This window comes from Rattus norvegicus, chromosome 4 (assembly GCF_021556685.1).
Source record: "Rattus norvegicus strain SHRSP/BbbUtx chromosome 4, alternate assembly SHRSP_T2T, whole genome shotgun sequence".
Lineage (NCBI taxonomy): Eukaryota > Metazoa > Chordata > Mammalia > Rodentia > Muridae > Rattus > Rattus norvegicus.
This window is the reverse complement of record NC_141537.1, coordinates 5,890,001-5,902,370: the sequence shown is the minus strand read 5'-3', so window position 1 is coordinate 5,902,370 and position 12,370 is coordinate 5,890,001. Positions and strand designations below refer to the sequence as shown.

The 12,370-nt window shown below is 40.9% G+C and overlaps 1 pseudogene; it reads right to left on the bottom strand.

Annotated features, from left to right (window-relative positions):
- Positions 1-10,485: 10,485 nt before the first annotated feature.
- Positions 10,486-11,093, bottom strand: Dhfr-ps1 (dihydrofolate reductase, pseudogene 1; annotated as a pseudogene).
- Positions 11,094-12,370: the final 1,277 nt, after the last annotated feature.

Here is a 12,370-nt window from a genome sequence, read left to right as displayed (position 1 = left end):
AGTCTTTAGGTAGTGGCTTAGTCCCTGGAAGCTCTGGTTGCTTGGCATTGTTGTACTTTTGGGGTCTCGAGCCCCTTCAAGCTCTTCCAGTTCATTCTCTGATTCCTTCAATAGAGGACCTATTCTCAGTTCAGTGGTTTGCTGCTGGCATTCGCCTCTGTATTTGCTGTATTCTGGCTGTGTCTCTCAGGAGCGATCTACATCCGGCTCCTGTCGGTCTGCACTTCTTTGCTTCATCCATCTTGTCTAATTGGGTGGCTGTATATGTATGGGCCACATGTGGGGCAGGCTCTGAATGGGTGTTCCTTAAGTCTCTGTTTTAATCTTTGCCTCTCCCTTCCCTGCCAAGGGTATTCTTTTTCCTCATTTAAAGAAGGAATGAAGCATTCACATTTTGATCATCTGTCTTGAGTTTCGTTTGTTCTAGGGATCTAGGGTAATTCAAGCATTTGGGCTAATAGCCACTTATCAATGAGTGCATACCATGTATGTCTTTCTGTGATTGGGTTAGCTCACTCAGGATGATATTTTCCAGTTCCAACCATTTGCCTACGAATTTCATAAAGTTGTTGTTTTTGATAGCTGAGTAATATTCCATTGTGTAGATGTACCACATTTTCTGTATCCATTCCTCTGTTGAAGGGCATCTGGGTTCTTTCCATTTTCTGGCTATTATAAATAAGGCTGCGATGAACACAGTGGAGCACGTGTCTCTTTTATATGTTGAGGCATCTTTTGGGTATATGCCCAAGAGAGGTATAGCTGGATCCTCAGGCAGTTCAATGTCCAATTTTCTGAGGAACCTCCAGACTGATTTCCAGAATGGTTTTACCAGTCTGCAATCCCACCAACAATGGAGGAGTGTTCCTCTTTCTCCACATCCTCGCCAGCATCTGCTGTCACCTGAGTTTTTTTTTTTTTTTTTTATGGGTTTTTTTTTTTTTTTATTAACTTGAGTATTTCTTATATACATTTCGAGTGTTATTCCCTTTCCCGGGTTCCGGGCAAACATCCCCCTTCCCCTCCCCTTCCTTATGGGTGTTCCCCTCCCAACCCTCCCCCCATTGCCGCCCTCCCCCCATAGACTAGTTCACTGGGGGTTCAGTCTTAGCAGGACCCAGGGCTTCCCCTTCCACTGGTGCTCTTACTAGGATATTCATTGCTACCTATGAGGTCAGAGTCCAGGGTCAGTCCATGTATAGTCTTTGGGTAGTGGCTTAGTCCCTGGAAGCTCTGGTTGCTTGGCATTGTTGTACATATGGGGTCACGAGCCCCTTCAAGCTCTTCCAGTTCTTTCTCTGATTCCTTCAACGGGGGTCCTATTCTCAGTTCAGTGGTTTGCTGCTGGCATTCGCCTCTGTATTTGCTGTATTCTTGCTGTGTCTCTCAGGAGCGATCTACATCCGGCTCCTGTTGGTCTGCACTTCTTTGCTTCATCCATCTTGTCTAATTGGGTGGCTGTATATGTATGGGCCACATGTGGGGCAGGCTCTGAATGGGTGTTCCTTCAGTCTCTGTTTTTTTTTTTTTTTTTTTTTTTTAACTTGAGTATTTCTTATATACATTTAAAGTGTTATTCCCTTTCCCGGTTTCCGGACAAACATCACCCTCCCCCCTCCCCTTCCTTATGGGTGTTCCCCTCCCAAACCTCCCCCCATTGCCACCCTCCCCGCATAGTCTAGTTCACTGGGGGTTCAGTCTTAGCAGGACCCAGGGCTTCCCCTTCCACTGGTGCTCTTACTAGGATATTCATTGCTACCTATGGGGACAGAGTCCAGGGTCAGTCCATGTATAGTCTTTAGGTAGTGGCTTAGTCCCTGGAAGCTCTGGTTGCTTGACATTGTTGTACTTTTGGGGTCTCGAGCCCCTTCAAGCTCTTCCAGTTCTTTCTCTGATTCCTTCAACGGGGGACCTATTCTCAGTTCAGTGGTTTGCTGCTGGCATTCGCCTCTGTATTTGCTGTATTCTGGCTGTGTCTCTCAGGAGCGATCTACATCCGGCTCCTGTTGGTCTGCACTTCTTTGCTTCATCCATCTTGTCTAATTGGGTGGCTGTATATGTATGGGCCACCTGTGGGGCAGGCTCTGAATGGGTGTTCCTTAAGTCTCTGTTTTAATCTTTGCCTCTCCCTTCCCTGCCAAGGGTATTCTTTTTCCTCATTTAAAGAAGGAGTGAAGCATTCACATTTTGATCATCCGTCTTGAGTTTCCTTTGTTCTAGGGATCTAGGGTAATTCAAGCATTTGGGCTAATAGCCACTTATCAATGAGTGCATACCATGTATGTCTTTCTGTGATTGGGTTAGCTCACTCAGGATGATATTTTCCAGTTCCAACCATTTGCCTACGAATTTCATAAACTCGTTGTTTTTGATAGCTGAGTAATATTCCATTGTGTAGATGTACCACATTTTCTGTATCCATTCCTCTGTTGAAGGGCATCTGGGTTCTTTCCAGTTTCTGGCTATTATAAATAAGGCTGCGATGAACATAGTGGAGCACGTGTCTCTTTTATATGTTGAGGCATCTTTTGGGTATATGCCCAAGAGAGGTATGGCTGGATCCTCAGGCAGTTCAATGTCCAATTTTCTGAGGAACCTCCAGACTGATTTCCAGAATGGTTTTACCAGTCTGCAATCCCACCAACAATGGAGGAGTGTTCCTCTTTCTCCACATCCTCGCCAGCATCTGCTGTCACCTGAGTTTTTGATCTTAGCCAATCGCACTGGTGTGAGGTGAAATCTCAGGGTTGTTTTGATTTGCATTTCCCTTATGACTAAAGATGTTGAACATTTCTTTAGGTGTTTCTCAGCCATTTGGCATTCCTCAGCTGTGAATTCTTTGTTTAGCTCTGAACCCCATTTTTTAATAGGGTTATTTGTTTCCCTGCGGTCTAACTTCTTGAGTTCTTTGTATATTTTGGATATAAGGCCTCTATCTGTTGTAGGATTGGTAAAGATCTTTTCCCAATCTGTTGGTTGCCGTTTTGTCCTAACCACAGTGTCCTTTGCCTTACAGAAGCTTTGCAGTTTTATGAGATCCCATTTGTCGATTCTTGATCTTAGAGCATAAGCCATTGGTGTTTTGTTCAGGAAATTTTTTCCAGTGCCCATGTGTTCCAGATGTTTCCTTAGTTTTTCTTCTATTAGTTTGAGTGTGTCTGGTTTGATGTGGAGGTCCTTGATCCACTTGGACTTAAGCTTTGTACAGGGTGATAAGCATGGATCGATCTGCATTCTTCTACATGTTGCCCTCCAGTTGAACCAGCACCATTTGCTGAAAATGCTATCTTTTTTCCATTGGATGGTTTTGGCTCCTTTGTCAAAAATCAAGTGACCATAGGTGTGTGGGTTCATTTCTGCGTCTTCAATTCTATTCCATTGGTCTATCTGTCTGTCCCTGTACCAATACCATGCAGTTTTTATCACTATTGCTCTGTAATACTGCTTGAGTTCAGGGATAGTGATTCCCCCTGAAGTCCTTTTATTGTTGAGGATAGCTTTAGCTATCCTGGGATTTTTGTTATTCCAGATGAATTTGCATATTGTTCTGTCTAACTCTTTGAAGAATTGGATTGGTATTTTGATGGGGATTGCATTGAATCTGTAGATCAATTTGGTAAAATGGCCATTTTTACTATATTAATCCTGCCAATCCATGAGCATGGGAGATCTTTCCATCTTCTGAGGTCTTCTTCAATTTCTTTCCTCAGTGTCTTGAAGTTCTTATTGTACAGATCTTTTACTTGCTTGGTTAAAGTCACACCGAGGTACTTTATATTATTTGGGTCTACTATGAAGGGTGTCGTTTCCCTAATTTCTTTCTCGGCTTGTTTCTCTTTTGTATAAAGGAAGGCAACTGATTTATTTGAGTTAATTTTATACCCAGCCACTTTGCTGAAGTTGTTTATCAGCTTTAGTAGTTCTCTGGTGCAACTTTTGGGATCACTTAAATATACTATCATGTCGTCTGCAAATAGTGATATTTTGACCTCTTCTTTTCCGATCTGTATCCCCTTGATCTCCTTTTGTTGTCTGATTGCTCTGGCTAGAACTTCAAGAACTACATTGAATAAGTAGGGAGAGAGTGGGGCAGCCTTGTCTAGTCCCTGATTTTAGTGGGATTGCTTCAAGTTTCTCTCCATTTAGTTTAATGTTAGCAACTGGTTTGCTGTATATGGCTTTTACTATGTTTAGGTATGGGCCTTGAATTCCTATTCTTTCCAGGACTTTTATCATGAAGGGGTGTTGAATTTTGTCAAATGCTTTCTCAGCATCTAATGAAATGATCATGTGGTTCTGTTCTTTCAGTTTGTTTATATGATGGATCACGTTGATGGTTTTCCGTATATTAATCCATCCCTGCATGCCTGGGATGAAGCCTACTTGATCATGGTGGATGATTGTTTTGATGTGCTCTTGAATTCGGTTTGCCAGAATTTTATTGAGTATTTTTGCGTCGATATTCATAAGGGAAATTGGTCTGAAGTTCTCTTTCTTTGTTGGGTCTTTGTGTGATTTAGGTATAAGAGTAATTGTGGCTTCATAGAAGGAATTCGGTAGGGCTCCATCTGTTTCAATTTTGTGGAATAGTTTGGATAATATTGGTATGAGGTCTTCTATGAAGGTTTGATAGAATTCTGCACTAAACCCGTCTGGACCTGGGCTCTTTTTGGTTGGGAGACCTTTAATGACTGCTTCTATTTCCTTAGGAGTTATGGGGTTGTTTAACTGGTTTATCTGTTCCTGATTTAACTTCGATACCTGGTATCTGTCTAGGAAATTGTCCATTTCCTGAAGATTTTCAAGTTTTGTTGAATATAGGTTTTTATAGTAAGATCTGATGATTTTTTGAATTTCCTCTGAATCTCTAGTTATGTCTCCCTTTTCATTTCTGATTTTGTTAATTTGGACGCACTCTCTGTGTCCTCTAGTTAGTCTGGCTATGGGTTTATCTATCATGTTGATTTTCTCAAAGAACCAACTTTCGGTTCTGTTGATTCTTTCTATGGTCCTTTTTGTTTCTACTTGGTTGATTTCAGCTCTGAGTTTGATTATTTCCTGCCTTCTACTCCTCCTGAGTGTATTTGCTTCTTTTTGTTCTAGAGCTTTTAGGTGTGCTGTCAAGCTGCTGACATATGCTCTTTCCTGTTTCTTTCTGCAGGCACTCAGCGCTATGAGTTTTCCTCTTAGCACAGCTTTCATTGTGTCCCATAAGTTTGGGTATGTTGTACCTTCATTTTCATTAAATTCTAAAAAGTTTTTAATTTCTTTCTTTATTTCTTCCTTGACCAGGTTATCATTGAGTAGAGCATTGCTCAATTTCCACGTATATGTGGGCATTCTTCCCTTATTGTTATTGAAGACCAGTTTTAGGCCGTGGTGGTCTGATAGCACGCATGTGATTATTTCTATCTCTCTGTACCTGTTGAGGCCCGTTTTTTGACCAATTATATGGTCAATTTTGGAGAAAGTACCATGAGGAGCTGAGAAGAAGGTATATCCTTTTGCTTTAGGATAGAATGTTCTATAAATATCTGTTATGTCCATTTGGTTCATGACTTCTCTTAGTCTGTCTATGTCTCTGTTTAATTTCTGTTTCCATGATCTGTCCATTGATGTGAGTGGGGTGTTGAAATCTCCTACTATTATTGTGTGAGGTGCAATGTGTGTTTTGAGCTTAATAAGGTTTCTTTTACGTATGTAGGTGCCCTTGTATTTGGGGCATAGATATTTAGGATTGAGAGTTCATTTGGTGGAGTTTTCCTTTGATGAATATGAAGTGGTCTTCCTTATCTTTTTTGATGACTTTTATTTGAAAATTGATTTTATTTGATATTAGAATGGCTACTCCAGTTTGCGTCTTCCAACCATTTGCTTAGAAAGTTGTTTTCCAGCCTTTCACTCTGAGGTAGTGTCTGTCTTTGTCTCTGAAGTGTGTTTCCTGTAGGCAGCAGAATGCAGGGTCCTCATTGCATATACAGTTTGTTAATAAATGTCTTTTTATTGGGGAGTTCAGACCATTGATGTTGAGAGATATTAAGGAATAGTGATTTTTGCCTCCTGTTATATTCATATTTGGATGTGAGGTTATTTTTGTGTGCTTTTCTTCTCTTTGTTTTGTTGCCAAGAAGATTAGTTTCTTGCTTTTTCTAGGGTGTAGCTTGCCTCCTTATGTTGGGCTTTACCATTTATTATCCTTTGTAGCACTGGATTTGTAGAAAGATATTGTGTAAATTTGGTTTTGTCATGGAATATCTTGGTTTCTCCATCTATGTTAATTGAGAGTTTTTCAGGATACAGTAACCTTGGCCTGCATTTGTGTTCTCTTAGGGTCTGTATGACATGTCTCCAGGGTCTTCTGGCTTTCATAGTCTCTGGCGAAAAGTCTGGTGTGATTCCTATAGGTCTGCCTTTCTATGTTACTTGACTTTTCCCCTTACTGCTTTTAATATTCTTTCTTTATTTTTTGCATTTGATGTTTTGACTATTATGTGTCAGGAGGTGTTTCTTTTCTGGTCCAATCTATTTGGAGTTCTGTAGGCTTCTTGTATGCCTATGGGTATCTCGTTTTTTAGGTTGGGGAAGTTTTCTTCTATGATTTTGTTGAAGATATTTACTGGTCCTTTGAGTTGGCAGTCTGCACTCTCTTCTGTACCTATTATCCTTAGGTTTGATCTTCTCATTGAGTCCTGGATTTCCTGTATGTTTTGGTCCAGTAGCTTTTTCTGCTTTACATTATCTTTGACTCTTGAGTCGATGATTTCTATGGAATCTTCTGCTCCTGCGATCCTCTCTTCTGTCTCTTGTATTCTGTTGGTGATGCTTGTATCTACGGCTCCTCGTCTCTTCCTTTGGTTTTCTATATCCAGAGTTGTTTCCATGTGTTCTTTCTTGATTGGTTCTATTTCCATTTTCAATTCCTTCAATTGTTTGATTGTGTTTTCCTGGAATTCTTTCAGGGATTTTTGTGATTCCTCTCTATAGGCTTCTACTTGTTTATTTATGTTTTCCTGGAATTCTTTCAGGGATTTTTGTGATTCCTCTCATTCCAAAGCTTTTCCTGTGTTTCTCTAAGGGAGTTCTTCATGTCTTTCTTGAAGTCCTCTAGCATCATGATCAAATATGATTTTGAAACTAGATCTTGCTTTTCTGGTGTGTTTGGATATTCTGTGTTTGCTTTGGTGGGAGAATTGGGCTCCGATGTTGCCATGTAGTCTTGATTTCTGTTGCTTGAGGTCCTGTGCTTTCCTCTCCCCATCAGATTATCTCTAGTGTTACTTTGTTCTGCTATTTCTGACAGTGGCTAGACTGTCCTATAAGCCTGTGTGTCAGGAGTGCTGTAGACCTATTTTCCTGTTTTCTTTCAGCCAGTTATGGGGACAGAGTGTTCTGCTTTTGGGCGTGTCGTTTTTCCTATCTACAGGTCTTCATCTGTTCCTGTGGGCATGTGTCTTGAGTTCACCGGGCAGGTCGCTTGGAGCTGGAAGGTTTGTCTTCCCTGTGGTCCCAAGACTCAAGTTTGCTCGTGGGGTGTTGCTTATTAGCTCTCCTCGGTGGCAGCAACCAGGAAGATCTGCGCCGTCCTTTCCAGGAGCTTCCATGGACCAGGGTTCCAGATGGTGTTTGGTGTTTTCCTCTGGAGTCAGAGATGTGGGCAGAATGTAGTCTCTTCTGGTTTCCCAGACGTGTCTGCCTCTCTGAAGGTTTAGCTCTCCCTCCCACGGGATTTGGGTACAGAGAACTGTTTATCTTGTCGGTCCCTTCAGGTTCTGGTGGTGTCTCCGACGCAGCGGACCTGCTGCTCCTGGGCCTTCCTCTACGGGAGGGCTTTGTATGTTTACGTGGGCAACTATATCTTATCAATTAGATCAGAAGTTGTTGTGTGGTGTGTTCTTTCATGTAGCAATTTAAGTTTAAGAGAATATGGGGCAGCTAGAGACACTGGGCTACCATGGAGTTGGGATGTGTTTTTCTGGCTTAATGGCAGCATATCTTGGGAACTAGATGGTTAGAGATTACTGCCAGGCTCAGAGAGAAGCCATTCAGTGTGATGTGGGATGGAGCAGAGAGATGCTTTGCTGATTGAGATGAAGATATCTACCAGATATCTTGGGGGCACTGTGGTGCCAGATCTAGTGCAGGGTAAAAGAAAGATTTTTTTTTTATAATTTTACAACACCATGTTATTATGTTATTTTGTGGTGATCTGAAAGATGCATGGGATTATGTCAATCTTCATGTATTTGTTGAGGCTTGTTTTATGTCTAATTATATGGTCAGTTTTGGAGATGGTTTCATAAGGTCCCGAGAAGAAGGTATATTATTTTGTTTTAGGGTGAAATGTTTTGTATATATCTGTGAAATCCATTTGATTCATAACTTCTGTCAGCTTTGCTGTGTCTCTGTTTATTTTCTGTTTCCACAGTCTGTCCATTGTTGAGAGTGAGGTGTTGAAGTCTCCCACTATGATTGTTGGAGGGTCAAATATGCTTTGACCTTTAGTAATGTTTCTTTTACAAATGTAGTGCCCTTGCATTTGGGACATACATATTTAGAATTGAGAATTCATCTTGGTGAATTTTTTCTTTTATGCATATGAAGTGTCCTTCCTTATCTTTTTCTTTTATAATTTTTGGTTGAAAATCTACTTTGTTCGATATTAGAATGGCTACTTCAGCTTGTTTCTTGGAAATTTTTTAAGCTTTTCACTCAGAGGTAGTGTCTGTATTTGTCACTGAGGTGTTTTTTGTATGCAGCAAAATGTTGGGTCTTGTTTACATGTCCAGTCTATTAGTCTCTATCTTTTTACTGAGGAATTGAGTCCATTGATGCTACGAGAGATTAAGGACCAATGACTATTGCTTTCTGTTATTTTTGTTGTTAGAGTTGAAATTATGTTTGTGGGGCTCTCTTCTTTTGGGTTTGTTGTGAGAAGATTAATTTCTTGCTTTCTCTCGGATATAGTTTCCCTTCTTGTGGTGAAGTTTTTCATCAATTATCCTATGGAGGACTGAATTTGTGGAAAGACCTTGTTTAAACTTGGTTTTGTCATGGAATATCTTGGATTCTCCATCTATGGTAATTGATAGTTTTGCTGGGTATAGTAACCTGGGATAGCATTTTTATTTTTTTAGGGTTTATATGACATCTTTCCAAGATCTTCTGGATTTTAGAGTTTCTGTTGAAAAGTCTGGTGTAATTCTTGTAGGTCTGCCTTTATATGTTAATTGACCTTTTCCTTTAGGGCTTTTAATATTCTTTCTTTATTCTGTTCATTTTGTGTTTTGATTATTATGTGATGAAAGGAGTTTTTTTCTCGTCCCATCTATTTGGAATTCTGTAGGCTTCTTGTAGGTTCGTGGGCATCTCTTTCTTTAAGTTAGGGAAGTTTTATTCCCTAATTTTGTTGAAGATTTTTATTGGCCCTTTGAGTTGGAAACCTTCACTCTCTTCTATACCTATTATTCCTAGGTTTGGTCCTTTCATTGTGTCCTGGATCTCCTGGATGTTTTGGGTAGGAGCTTTTTGCATTTTGCATTTTCTTTGACTGTTGTTTCAATGTTTTCTACGGCATTGCCTACACTTGAGATTCTCTCTTCTATTTCTTGTATTTTGTTGGTGATGCTTGCATCTATGACTCCTGATATCTTCCCTTGGTTTTCCATTTCCAGGGTTGTCTCCCTTTGTTTTCTTTTTTCTTTTTTCTTTTTTTTTTTGAGAGGAGAGCCATTTTAATGCTCATTTTTTTATTTTTTATAAAGTTTAGTTTCTAACATTAATTTTCATTTCAAGCAGTATCTATTCTCAATTCATTGTCTGAGTTCTTAACAGGAGCTATTAAGCTTGCAATTACTTTTTCTGTAGAAAGCAGCCTATTCTTGTTCTGTCACTGTAATATCCCCTGGAATCTCACTGAAGATGAGAACAGAAAGCTTCCATGTTTCAGACCTTACATAATCTTCTACCTGCTCTCGTCGTCACGGAACACAATGGAGTTCTCAATTTACTGATTTTCTGTCTGAGTGAACAGAGCTTTGCAGCAAGTGTGATGTGCATAGAATAATCCAGTCTCTACTTTGATCTTTTAAAGTCTTAGTTTCAGCTCTGCTGGTTAAAACCCATTTCTGCCTTTGGACTTATCTGTCTAGTTCCTGTTCCTGTTTCCCATATCAGCTCAGGCTCCAGGGGCACTACTTCTTTGGGGTCTTCTGTACACACAATACCCTATGCAGATGCTGCTGAGCCACTTGAGGCCTCATAGGAGGGGCACTGAGACCTTTATAGCAAGTGATATTTCTTAAGGCATATTTAATATAATCTAGTTAGATTAATGGGAAATAAAAACATTGATTAGAATTATATACGGGCTGGGGTTGGGGGTGGCTTAGCAGTACAGCATTGGCCCAGCATGCACAGGGCCTTAGGTTCCATCTCCACAACACAAAACAAATGTGTCTTCCCAACCACCCCTCCCTAAAGAAATAATTACTCATAGATCGCAAGCCAGCAGAAGTCCTGTGGTCTTATAAAATGCATCCTTTTAGGAGAAACAGTAGGACTTGGAAACATCTTCCCATTGTCTTTCTTTTCATAGGCTTCAAACTTGTACTTGATGCCTTTTTCCTCCTGGATCTCAGAGAGGACACCTGGGTATTCTGGGAGAAGTTTATATTACTCCAAATCAACTTCTGGGAAAAATGTGTCACTTTCAAACTCCTGCATGATCCTTGTCACAAAAAGTCTGAGGTGGCCTGGCTGATTCGTGGCTTCCTGGTAAACAGAGCTGCCTCTGATTATCCAAACTATGTCCACTTTATTTGCTAGCCCTGGTTGTTCAATAAATTTTAAAACATCATCCAGACTTTTGGCAAGAAAATGAGCTCCTTGTGGTGGTTCCTTGAATTACTGAGAACTATATTAATTCTATCCTTTAAAGGTTGATTTTTCTCAGGAATGGAGAACCAGGTTTTCCTACCCATAATCACCAGATTCTGTTTACCTTCTACTGAAGAGGTTGTGGTCATTCTCTGGAAGTACTTGAGCTCATTCCTGAGCAGAGGCCAGGGTAAGTCTCCATTCTTGCCAATGACCATATTTTGAGACCCGCCGATGATGCAGCTCAGCAGGTGAACCGTGTTTGCAGTGGCGATCAGACCCCACCAGCTAAGCGTCCCTTTGTGATTTCTATATTTTTTCTATTTCCATGTTTAGATCCTGGATGGTTTGTTCATTTCCTATTTGATTGTGTTCCTGTATTTCTTTAAGGGATTTATGTGTTTATTCTTTAAGGGCTTCTACCTGTTTACCTGTGTTCTCCTGTATTTCTTTAAGGGAGTTTTTTTTATTGCCTTCTTAAAGTCTACTATCATCATCCTGTTATGGGATTTTAGATCCGAATCTTGCTTTTTACATGTATTGGTGTATCAAGGGCTTACTGTGGTGGGAGAACAGGATTCTGATGATCCCAAGTAGCTTTGGTTTCTGTTATGTTCTTGTGCTTGCCTCTTGCCATCTGGTTATATCTGGTGTTAGTTGGCCTGCTGTCTCTGACTGGATCCTGTCCCTCCTGTGATCCTGTGGTTCTGTGATTCTGACCATTTCAGAACTACAGGGGAACCCTTTGCCTCTGTGGTTCTGTGATCCAAGTTGTGTCAGAAGTTCTGGGGACAGGGGCCTCTTGGTGTGCGTGGAGTGGGTAGAGATACAGAGCCTAGGGTCTGCTCCTGGGCTCTGGTGAAAGCCTGTGATCCTGGATCTATCAAAAGGTCTGAGGGACAACCTGCCTCTGGGTGTGAGAGAGTTGGGAAAGGCAGAGCACAGGCTCTGTTTTGGTGGCAGGAGCAAGTTGGAAGGAACTTGTGTGTCTGGATGGGGACATGTGGGGTCCCCTGGGTCATGTGGGGTCCTAGTTAGGTCAGGTATTGGGGGGAGGTTGTGGTTTCACCTGTGACCCTGGATCTGTCAGAAATCCTGTGGCACATGCTACCTCTGGGTGTGGATGGGTTAGGGAGGGAGGACAGATGCTCTGCTCTTTGGGGCAGGTACAAACCAGAAGGAATGTGTCACAATAAGTCTTAAGCAGCACAAGAAGAATGAGACAGATATTTGCTCTCTATGTTATTATTTTATTTTTTATACATAACATCCAGTGATTACTTATTATATTTTATTTTGGATGTTTTTCATTTTAAGTGGAGATTCCAGCTTTTGGAGTCTGGAGAAATGGCTCAGCAGTTAAGAACCCTGTCTCCTGCTCTTTCAGAGTTCTTGAGTTCAATTCCTAGAAGTCACTTGGTAGGTCCTATTAGGTCCTGGTTCCTTCTTTTGGCATGCAGGCATATATGCAGATAAAGCATATTGAAAATATATT